This window comes from Tachysurus vachellii, chromosome 6, assembly GCF_030014155.1.
Source record: "Tachysurus vachellii isolate PV-2020 chromosome 6, HZAU_Pvac_v1, whole genome shotgun sequence".
Lineage (NCBI taxonomy): Eukaryota > Metazoa > Chordata > Actinopteri > Siluriformes > Bagridae > Tachysurus > Tachysurus vachellii.
In genome coordinates this window covers 15,593,301-15,605,800 of record NC_083465.1, presented here as the reverse complement: position 1 = coordinate 15,605,800, position 12,500 = coordinate 15,593,301, and the positions used below count along the sequence as shown (strand labels likewise).

The 12,500-nt window shown below is 42.1% G+C and overlaps 1 protein-coding gene across 4 annotated transcripts in view; it reads left to right on the top strand.

The window, feature by feature from the left end:
• Positions 1-12,500, top strand: part of zmiz1a (zinc finger, MIZ-type containing 1a) — a 121,180-nt gene that overhangs the window by 23,909 nt on the left and 84,771 nt on the right. For 2 of the 4 annotated variants that reach the window (XM_060872503.1, XM_060872505.1), the window contains exon 2: positions 8,265-8,385. The exons of the other annotated variants lie outside the window; for them this stretch is intronic. The gene's annotated coding sequence lies outside the window, so the exon portion shown is untranslated. The remainder of the gene's footprint in view (positions 1-8,264; positions 8,386-12,500) is intronic. 4 annotated transcript variants of the gene reach the window in all.

The window sequence follows — 12,500 nt, the reverse complement described above, 5'->3', positions numbered from 1 at the left end:
AGACTAAAAAAAAACGCTGCATCCTGCAGCCAGTTTCTGCTGCTATATGATGCTTCTACAATCATGGCTTTACATCGCAGCTTGACTTCAGGGCTTCCTTTGAACGCTTGATCTTGAAATACACGAGACATCTCTGAGATTATCTTAAATGTCTTCAGCATGGAGGGCCTCGTAGCCGAGCTGGGAAGCTAATGAGAATTAGAAGAGTAAACTGAGTGTAATTTTAGGGTCAACAGGTCCAGGATCAGCAGGAGTGTGATGTTAAAGACCCAGTTTCAGTCTGCCTCCAGATTCATGTGTCCTCAACACACAATATATCACCGAACTGCTTGTTTTTAAGGATTAGGACAATCACTGATTGATTATTTCTTATAATACTCTACCGGTTGACCATTTCATTTGATTTTTAATCACGTAGTTCATATCATTCATTCATCTTGTACCGCTTATCCGAACTACCTCGGGTCACGGGGTGCCTGTGCCTATCTCAGGCGTCATTGGGCATCAAGGCAGGATACACCCTGGACGGAGTGCCAACCCATCGCAGGACACACACACACACACTCATTCACACACTAGGGACAATTTTCCAGAGATGCCAATCAACCTACCATGCATGTCTTTGGACCGGGGGAGGAAACCGGAGTACCCAGAGGAAACCCCCGAGGCACGGGGAGAACATGCAAACTCCACACACACAAGGCGGAGGCGGGAATCGAACCCCCAACCCTGGAGGTGTGAGGCGAACGTGCTAACCACTAAGCCACCGTGCCCACCTTAGTTCATATCATGTGTGTTCTTAAAACCTACTTATACACACAAGCGTGAACATTTCCAATAGTCCAGTGTGTACGTGCTATTGCAAAATAAATTCCTGTATTTTTTATATAATGTGTTTTTTCTTAATGTTATGATGCAGGACAAAGGCGAGCTAGGATCCAAATGCAGTCTATAGTTTAATTATCCAAAACACCAGAGACAGACAGACAGACAGACAGACCACAGAGCTAACAGGGACCGGGAACATAGAAACAAACTTCCAACATGTAACAACGACCAACACCAGGGAAGTGGACAAACAGAGTATATATAGCTGACAGGAACCAATGACAAAGCAGAGACAATCAGAGACAAAGACAACACACCTGAGGAGATGAATGAGTTCAATCAGTGTCCGTGGGAACAAACGTGTGGGCGGAGCCAACAATTAACAACAGGGAAAGACAGCAGACAGAAACAGGGCAAAAACACAGACAGACTCATCACACTTAAAAAAAATTAAATAATTTTTTTTTTTTTTTTTTTTTTTTTTATATAATGTGTTTTTTGTTTTTTATTTTTTTAAATAATGTGTTTGTTTCCTGAGCAGAAAAACTTCAGTATCTATTTCTTGCTGTAAGGGAGAGCAGGAAGAAAACTTTATTAACTTATATAATCTGATAAAAATTGTTATTTTATGATTTAATGATTTGTTTTGGGTGATTTGTTTCAGCTTAGTCACAATCATCCAGTAACCTGTAGGCTTTAATGATGCAGTGTTAGAAAAATGTGTGCATTTTGATGCGTGCACGTTGTCCTTCGGATGTTCGGGGGTCGCCATGGCACAGCTTCCCATCCACATGTTTGATTTTAGCACAGGTTTTACATTTACATTAATGAACCATTTAATCAGAACCCCAGCCAGTGATCCTGCCACTGGACCACCATGGAACATTTAGTCCAATTCAGATGAATGTTGTTCGAAAAAAAGCCCAAATATACAGTGTAAACAATAAAAAAAAATAAAAATTTCCTTTGTCGGATCCCGTAGTTACCATCGATTAGCTCGTGCTCCATATCGTGTATCAAGACAGAAACAGATCTGTAGAAACTCCAATTTGAACATTTTCACTCTCTTAACGTCTCAGACCTTGCAGGAATATTTGATTATGAGTCATTTCCACTGTTGCCAGGAATGTTTTTAGTAATCGAGTACTATCGTGAGCGGTCAGGAGAGGTTAGAACTCAAAACTACTGTGCATTTTCTTAACATTTACTAAACACATTGGGGCTAAGATGAAAAGAAAAAATGGGCTGGTGGTTAGGTAGAAACTTTAAAATGAAATTTGGGGTTTGTAGCTTGTGTTGAGAGATGAGATGAGATGAGATGAGATTAGCGGGTAAGCTGCCTGCTGAGAGCCGGAACGTTCCTGCGTCATGCAAACAGAGCAGTTTGTCGTCTGTTTGAGAACGCTGTTGTCTAGAGCCGCTGCCTTGAGCAATGATAGCTGAGGGATGTTTTCCAAAGGATAAGACATGAAGGTGGAGGATCTGTGTAGAAGCACAGGAGCAAGTGTTACTCAAGGCAAGGAAACAGCACTGCTTCTCCTTCAAACTGTGCCATTTAGAGTTCCAGGATTTATTTGATTTTTTTCTGAGAAATGACCTGTCTGAGGGAAACATGCTCCAGACATTTTATCGTTGACATTTATAGCAGCGCATCACCGAAAGTAGCAGACGACGATAAAGTCCGTTGGAAAGAGAGACAACAGCACTAGGTGGAACACTTGGCCTACTTGTTTTTGGGGAAATAGTACTCCTTCGCTAATTTCCCATTGATAAGTATCTGACAGCTCATAGTCAGCCACTTTATCTCCGGCTGAAGAAAATGGTTTCTTCAGAGCGTGAATTGATTTCGCAGGAAGCCAGTGCCACACAGCATCTGAAAGAGCTCACTGCCTTTTCTAAATTGCGCCCATTTTGTGGCTTTTTCTATTTGCATGTAAATTATCAATTACTGCTTTTGGCAGGCCTCCGCCGCCATACTTCTGCCTCCAATGAGCGAGTGCTGTTAGGAGGGAGCCGTGTTATTTCACCTTAACAAATCACTTTAGTACTCCCCTTTCCAGCTGCAATTACCAACCGTTTGCTCTGCTGGCTACATTGATTTTTTTCTGCATGTCTCTGCACTTAGGCTGGTTGTTTTTTTTTTTCCGATCGAGAGTGTATTATGAGGAGGTAAGCTGTAGTTTAATGCGCTTCTCAATTTCAGGACGTCTAATTCAGTCGAGTCAGACTCATGCAACCTCACCACTTGATCCGAAGCAGTTTCGAGCTGAATGAAAGGCACGATAGGTGCGTGCTAGATCAATAAGCGCAGGTATATTTGTGTGTATTAAATCCTGAAAAGGAAAGTGGGAAGATGTGAAATTAGAGGGCGCTGGTTTATGAACTACAGAGCGGCGTACATTGTGAAACGAAGTGCCGAGCTTTTACTTGTTGTTATGTCGAGTCAGCTCCGAGTGGGACGCTTTGGGGGTACTTCAGAAGAACAGATCAGTAAGAGTAAGAATTCAATAGAATAGAATCCCTTATTTTGTCACATATTCATCACAGCACAGTGAAATTCTTTCTTCGCATATCCCGAGTTTTGAGCGCAGGGTCAGCCATGATACAGCAAACCTGGAGCAGAGAGAGTTAAGGGCCTTTGCTCAAGGGACAAGAGTGGCAGCTTGGCAGTGCTGGTCCTCCGATCCTCCACCCAGAGCCTTAACTGCTTGAGCCACCACCGAATGTAGTTAAAACATGGCAGAGATTTAGTGAAAGGAAGATTTCCAACGGTTTGGTCTTCACCGTCAGTCATGACTTACAGTTTATTCACTTAATTTATTATTCACTTCCAGCACAATAAGTGAACATAAGGTGCGTGAGTGGTGCAGCAGATCCGCTGAACTTCAGCCGAAGCATTTCAGATAGAGGTTCCAGAGAAGATGTAAACACTGGTCTAACCCTAACCTCAGCCATCTTTACCTCAGCCAAGAATTAACGCATAAACATCATTGTGATGGCAGTGATTTATAAAGAAATGCGGCTTACAGAGATACGGTACATTCATAACCTTCAGGAAGTCATCCTCAGATAAATGCATGTAGCTAATTGTGCGTGTTCAACATCTTTCTTCACACTTGCATGCACTTTAATAACACATGCAAAGGGTGTTAACTTGAGCATGTGTTCTAGTGGGTTTTTATGTGTTTTTAACCTGTTTGTATCTGTAGTTAATATTCAGTGCCGGTGGAATGTGTGCGTGTGTGTGTGTGTGTGTGTGTGTGATAAGTGTGTTTTTCCCTCCTGACTTTCCCCATTCAAACGCAATTGCAGGTCTGCACCAAATTTTCTACTACATTTATTTCCTCATGAATGTTTGCATATTTCGCTGATTGCTTTCTAGTCGATTCAAATTTGCAGAAATGACAGTTTCTCTCTCCTGGACTGAAGCATGTACTCATTTCACTCACTATAATTGTGTTTCTGTAAAATGTTGAGTTGTTCCACTCGTGTAAAGACTGACGTAGGTTATCAGTGCAGTTTTGCATTGAAATGATACAGATCCTCTTTCTAAGCTTTGAGATGGAGAATCCTAAACAACAACAACACCACCAGAATCCACTTTTTGTTAGTTTACGTGTGTTTGTGTTCTGTTGCCTTCCTATTGGTCCGTGTTGCTCTTTATATAAATACACTTAAGTACAAATTAGAAATTATTCACATTACAAATGAACTAAAAATAACCGTATTAGAGAGTTCCGGGTTTGAGTGACACTTTGTCAGAAATAAAGGCTTGAGACCTTTTATTTTTCTTTCCTAATGGCATGGGAATATTCCTAGATGACAATGGCAGGATTCATTAAGCTCAAATATTGAAAGAGTGGATGAGGGAGAATGAGACATTGTTTACACACATGAGAGTCCAGACCTTAACCCACACCTAATACACATCTATATCTAATATACATCTATAATAAATATACATCTATATCTAATATATCTACATATCTACACCTAATACACATCTATATCTAATATACATCTATAATAAATATACATCTATATCTAATATATCTACATATCTACACCTAATACACATCTATATCTAATATACATCTATAATAAATATACATCTATATCTAATATATCTACATATCTACACCTAATACACATCTATATCTAATATACATCTATAATAAATATATATCTATATCTACATATCTACATCTAATATACATCTATATCTACTATAATGTCTAGTAGTAAATATACAGAGGAATAAGATGTCAAAACAAACACAGCAATATAATAACCCCTACATAATAAAATGTAAACTTTAATAGACTTTAATAGTGTAACACAAATGAACAACGATTAAAGCTACATAGCATAAATACACACATCTACTAGCCGAGCACGAAATAAACGTGAGCATGACAAGAATATAAGGCTATTTTAAGGGCTTTCTCTTTCAATCACAAAACCCTTTACGTGCACTGGAACATTACTCCATAAAATAAATCCCAGAATGCAGTGCATCAAGACCAGGGAGCATCAACGCTATAGGTCAGCATAAGCACTTTTACATGTATTTGATGTTGTATATATGGTTTGTTAAGGTCTTAATGAAAGTGTTTTTAAGTGTTTAATTTTTACAAATTCACTACTTGTTCGATTCCGTCACCTGTTTGAAAAACGAATAAAAAACAAAAAGTCACAACAAAAAGTCAAACAAAAAGATGACAAAGTCCATTCTGTTGTTTATAAATAGCATTGGTGAGGTTTTACATCACAAGAATTGAGCCATGTTGGTGAAAATTGAGTCATCAGTGACCCAGTGCTTAGTGAGTCCTTACTAATGCCCCTTTTTCACCAAAAAGAACCGGGTGCTGGTTCAGAGCTAGTGCTGGTGCTGGTTCAAAGTTGGTTCCACTGGCGAACCTTCTAAGAACCGGTTTGTCTTTCCATCGGCTAGAGAGCCGTCACAGAGCCGAGTCTGACGTCACTGTATACGCGTCATGATTCCCAGCAACGTTAGCGCAGCAGCGGCAAACACAAACACATCAACAATGGCGGATGTTGCTTTACTGTTAATGCTCATGGCTTTGTGAACCTACATTGGCATCCAAACTTGGCGAATCCAAAGTGTACGTGCAGCTCCATGTAATTTGTATAAACGGAGGTTGCAATCGAGAAAGTACATAACATTATTTTTATCATTAACACAGAAAAAATGTTAGCCTTAGCATGTAGCTACTTACTATCATGTGTGCTGATAATGTGTCATATTGCGGTAAAGTAAAAGTGTATTAAACATTAGTATACTTAAGGTATATTATCAAATGCGCTTACAGTAGCCCCGCCCACAGCCCCGGACACAAGCGGTTCTTAAGTCTAGACCAGCAACGTTTTGGTCTTATTTAAGAAGCACTTTTCCTGGTTCAGAGCCGGTGCTTTGGCTGTCGAAAAAGAAAGAACTGGTTCTAAATTAGGCTCTGGCGCTGAACCAGCACTCAAACCGCCTCAGTGGAAAAGGGGCATAAGTGCCTGAACTCGTGTACACCAGATACTGATTCAGCACCTAGAGAGCCCATTGAAACACTAGTGCAGTGAGATGCAGTGGCTGATGGGAGTTGTAGTCCTGCTCCATATATGGTATAATACGTGTGCGTCTGCGTCCGTGCGTGTGTGTGTTAAACTCAGCAGTAGTAATACCCATGTACAGGACAAATACATTTGAAGATGGCTGAATATTGGATTAACTCCTGCATGTAAATGTGTGGACCATCCAGACTGTATTCCGGTCTTGTCCACAGTGTTCACAGGATAAACCCCACATCCAGTGACCAGGTCGAAGCGGACACTAAAGATGAATTAATAATATTCTTTAATCAAAGCAGTAGCTCGGTGGTTAAGGTGTTGGTTTACTGATTGAAAGGTTGTATGATGAATCTTAGGATCATCAAGCTTCCACTGCTTCAGCTAGACCCTGAAAACTCAATTGCTAAGATGTAGAAATGAGATAAATGTCAGCCACTCTGGATGAAGATACTGTAGTCTCCCAGATACTGTAAATGTAATCATACAACTCCTGGAATTCAAATATTTTCATCCAGTCTCAGTGGATGTAGCTAGCGGTTAGTCAGGATTAATAGAGAGTTATTTATATAGTAGTTATTTATATGATGTAGATAGATAGATAGATAGATAGACAGATAGATAGATAGACAGATAGATAGATAGATAGATAGATAGATAGATAGATAGATAGATAGATAGATAGATAGATAGATCAGAACCTATTTGAAGAAGCATGAAGATATTTCAATGCGCTTCTGTAAGTATGCAGCAGCTAAACTAAACAAGCTAAGACTTAGCATTAGCACAAATAATTTGTCGATTGTGGATAATTTGAGGATTATTTGTGGATAATAATTCACTGTAAACATAGAAAGGTGTAGATGCTACAGTTAAATGGGGAAATCTATCAGTTTACAGATATATTTAAAAAGTTTCAGGTTTGTGAAATATTTGGAGCAGCATCAGTATCTCATGCTAAAGATATGTTGTTTAACTAGCTGTCAGATTACTGAGTAGTGAGTACTGTAGTGTTCATGAGCCAGTCCTGGCTACACAGCCCATTCTCTTTTTCACCACGTTTTCACTGCTCTCAGAGGAACGTGTGTGTCTGATGGTCTAAACCGAGGCAGTAGGTTGACAGCAATCCGAGCTGTCCGGCTGTGTTACAGGAGCTCGTCATTATCACCCCGAGAGTCTTCTCCCGTGCTGCTGCTTGACCTTCCTCATTGGAACGAAAGCTCTCGCTCTGATCGACGGCAAGAAACTTAAGAGTCTTCACACTGCTATTATTTATATATCTGCAGAGTTAATCGTGACTTAATAGGCTTATCCTTCACTGTGCTGTGAGTTGTGAGATCGCTAAATTTGATTTGACGATGACACGCACCACCATACATGTTTACGGCGCTTGCGAGCTCATATAAAGTGTCTTCTTTCCTCAATGACCCTGTCCTTAGTTAGCAGCGAACTGTGAAGGAGCTTAGCCAAGCATTCAGGAAACCTATCACATTAAACTGTTATAACTGCTCTATGTAATGAATTTTGGATTAGAAGCGACTCTATGGCTCTAGGATAACCTTTTTAGAAGGACAGCGTTGAAGAGCGGGAGCCTAGGGGCCATGCGATTCCAAGCCATTCCAGCTGCTCACGGTTAAAGACTTCACTCAAATCACTGACGTTTTTTTTTTGTTTTTTTTTTTTAACTCCACATCTCCACAAAAAACAACACAACGCCTCACTCAAACCACACAGGACACGGCATTAGAGGCGAAGTCACCTGTGTGGTCGGGTTAAGTGACGAAGCCCGACCGCTCAGGACTGCTCTGTGGAAGCTTGCATTTTAAGTGGAGTGTAACGTGTGCTTTATTTGGTTACAGGTGCGCTGGAGGCCGGTGTAGCTCGGAGCGTGGAGAGAAGGAGCTTCCCCACCGACTCTATGAAGGGAGGGGAGGGGGAGGGGGGGCCACTCAGCACACCACAAGTCTGCACTGCTAACAGGTTGGAGCGCCTTTCCATCTTTATGTGGCATTAAATCATTGTTAAAGAAGGGGGTGGGGGGGGGGGGAGACTCCTAACGTTATTCAGTACTGTTCTGCATCTTGAGCTCATCTTTTCAGATCTTTCTTTCTTTCTTTCTTTCTTTCTTTCTTTCTTTCTTTATTTATTTATTTCTTTCTTTCTTTCTTTCTTTCTTGGTTTAATATCTGCCACACAGAACAGAAACCCCGAGCCACAGCCCCACGTTTGTATCAGCTAAAGTTCTAGCAGATGTTCTTGCATTATTCTAAGCGTAGCATGATACGTTTGAGGTAAACATGTGGATCGAGTAGATTGAATAAAGTGCTCCATCTGTCTAAGTTCCTCCACGAACAAATTCTCGAACACAAACAAAACCTCCAGCGGTCTTCTGATTGAATTTGTGGCACCAGGCTTGACTCCAGGGCTTTTTTTTTTTTTTGCTTGGCTTTGGGAGCAGTTTTCTGTTCTATTTGCTGTGAAATGTTTCAAGAATTTTGTCCTCGTTGTATCATGGGCATGACAAGTACCGGGTCTCCCCCCTCGACCCAGAGACCTTCCCCCTCTTCCTCCCCCTTCCTCTATGTGGACCTGGAGGTAACATGTGGCCAAGGCGTCTGGTAGTGTTTATGTGCAAGGGGCTGCTGCCTCCATCCGAATCTGGCTCACGTCTGTGGACGCCGCGGGCCCTCGGGGCCCCAGCACCTGCAGAATGGAACAACAGAGTTAAAAAAAAAACAGGGAGGAAGGGTGGAAAAGAGGGGGTGAGAGACAGAATCAAATGACAAGAGGCTAACGCTTTGTAGTGCGAGCGTTTCCATTCTCTTTGATTTACAGCAGGAACATTTGTTTCGACTTGATAAGGTGACATGATCGTCTGTATTGACACCGTTAGACAGCCAGGGTAATGTCTTTCATTCCCAATGTTTGTTTTTCTTTGTTTTTTTGTTGTTTTGTTTGGTTTGGTTTTGGCAAGTTTAACCAGAATGCATTGATCTAGAAACTTTTTAGTGCGGGATTAAGATTTGGGCCAGGGCAAGACAAGGAGAGAGGGAAATATATAAACAAACAAACAAATATTTAAATAAATAAGGACAGTTGTGGTTAATCGCACTTAGTCTAGTGTGAATGCAGAGCAGTGGCATGGGCTGACAAACATCTGCCGAGTGGGATCAGCTAAAGCGATTAGTGCTTTAACGTCAGACTGCAATCGCTACAAAAGCCAGAACGCCAGCCTTCTCCTCCCACACTCCACCTGGAGCACTGACACACACACACACACACACACACACACACACACACACACGGTATCTAGTGACTCCAATGTCTTCAGCTGCTGCACCACACACTCTTATAGTGATCAAAGCCACGTATAGCTGATTAGACTGATCAGTGTGTTTGTGATCACTCACATGATCATAAGCACCTTGTTATTAATGAAGTACAGTAGATGTAATGAAAAGGTCTGTTCCTCGGGGCATCACTGATATTTTACACTTCCTCTGCACTCAGATGGGCCTCTTTAGGACACATGAAATGTTTCCGTTGTGACTAGCACAAGTGGAGTGTATCCTGCACCGCCTTTCACAGATAACCTCATTAAATGGAAGGAGGTGATATTTCCTGCAAGGGTTTTCATTCTGTTTTTCTCCTCTGCCTCTCATGCACACAACCTTTTGACCCCAATCCCCCCCCCCCCCCACTCACTCACTATGTGTATCTCTCACACTCCAACACATACACACTTTCTCACACACACACACACACTCTCTCTCTCTCTCTCTCTCTCTCTCTCTCTCTCTCTCGCTCTCTTTCTCCATCTCTCTCTCACTCACTCATTCACTCACTCTCTCTCTCTCTCTCTCTCTCTCTCTCTCTCTTTATCTCTCTCCCTATCTATCGCTCTCTCTCTGTCTCTCTGTCTCTCTCTCTCTCTCTCTCTCTCTCTCTCTCTCTCTCTCTCTCTCTCTCTCATTTGCTTTGATATTAAACTCTTTTCCTCAGTGTGTAGACTAACTGTGTTGTGAGTGTGTAGTGCGTAGTGATAGTAGATCTGTACCATTCTCACTCTCAATCCCTCTGTTAGAATGAACCCCAAACAGACTCGTATTATAGTTTTAATGATAAATAAAAACAACTTGCACATACTGATCTCAGGAAGAAAGGAAGGAATTCAGCGTAAAAGGAGTGTGTTCATGCTGCGCAGTGTACATGATGAAGGGGAAGGATGTCAACACTCACAGGATTTGCTAACACTACAGGAATGAATGCAAACCTCTCAGCTCCGGTTACTTGTAGGACATGAGTCCAGTTAGATTCTTGTTCCTCGTGCACTCACGGCTAGTTTAAATGACACAAATGAGGCTACAGATTTTGCTCCACTTCTCAGGTTTGAGGGAAGGATCATTTTACCTTTGAGTGTTTGACAAGAGACAAAAACCAGGGCAGAGTGAACACAGCATTAAAAGCCACTGCACAAAATCTGCTGCATTAACAGAAGCTACTAACTAAAAGTGTGGAATTGCGTTACTGTTAGTGTTCAGGTATTTACTGAGTTTGGCGTGTGTGTGTGTGCAAGTGTGTGTGTGAGAGACTGAACTTTTTCCCATAAAAATTAAATACTGGAAATCAGACAAACACTAAGAACATGGAGCTGATATGACTAAATAATTGTACTAAATAGATCAGCCCAAATATCCAGAACGCTCTGTGCTCGAACTTTACGCAGCACTCTAACACAGTCTGCTGGCTTTTGTGCACTTTGTTGGAAGCAGAACACTACTGCGTTCACACCTACAGCGACTCAGAGATGGTTCGTTGTCAGTTGAGAGCTGACGATTTCAGCCCATGTGAGCCACAGCCAGTGGTGGTGATGTGGTGTCCAGGGTCATGATAAATTGGAGAGAAGTTGCACTTTATGCAAATATGGAGCGAGTTCGATGCAGAGACTACCTGAAGTGAAGGCAGTAGAGAGCATACGATCTGTGACAAAGAGCGCACACGGCTTCTCCTTCAGCTCCAACACTCCTACACACTGATGAAGTTTATACACAAACATTATCTCTATATTAGCAGCAAGAAATCTGATTCGTTGTCAAGTGGAATGCTCCACCCACTAAGCAAAGTTATTACTATGACAACCAGTAGCAGGAACGCCACTTCATAGTACAGCAACCGGCGTCTCGCGGCGCTAAAATCTCTGTACGCACGAACGCATCTCTGTCAGGCGGCCGAGTTTGCAGCAGGGTTCAGTTCAGCTCAGTCGGAAAAAATCCAGCATATGTGAAAGTGCCCCTTTTGTCTCCTGTCAACTTGGAGTGCAGTAAATGTGGGACAGGTGTAGCCGCTTCTTACTATCTCAGCGCCGAAAATACCGCAGCGAGCGCTCTCCTTCTTTGGATGTCCTTCAGTGTGCTGTGGGAGGAAGCTGAGAATGGCATCCCTCAGGACGCTGCATCTGTGCTCTCTCTGTGCGGATGACAGCAGCGTGTAGGAGCGAGAGCATGGAGTGGCTTGTCTTACAGGTCTTACAGACATCCGAGCGAGTCATTCTGCGCTATGAATGTCCTGGAACTGCTGGGGTGACAGAGGCTCGCTAGTGTTGTGTATTTCTTGTTGTCATACGCTGTATTTTGGATAATGACAATGGGAATACTTCGACTGTGAAATGACACTAATATGTCCTGTTAATGTTATTAACATATTGCTCCGTCAGCTTGATTTAGGAAGTCCGTCTAAATGAAAATACACGTTTGGACGTATCGGTTGTGAATCTGAAGTACAGTCATTCGCTGTCTATTACTCGCAGGCGGGAAATAACATCGGAGCCATCAAAAGGACGCAGCGTTTGACACGAAGCGATATGATTATAGAAGATGTTTTCTACTTGCCTGTCAGGCAGTTCAAGCATGATGAATGAACATAATATAGTGCGCATCGGCAGTGGACACGTTCATTAACGGCCCTCCGTAATTTACGCGAAGCACTCAGAACGCTACTAGCGCACGGCGATCCGATTGCGTCCGAACGATCTAATCTGCTTGTGACGCCTCTGCCCTCCATACATGTCAGCACAAAGGAACACAATGCACTCATTT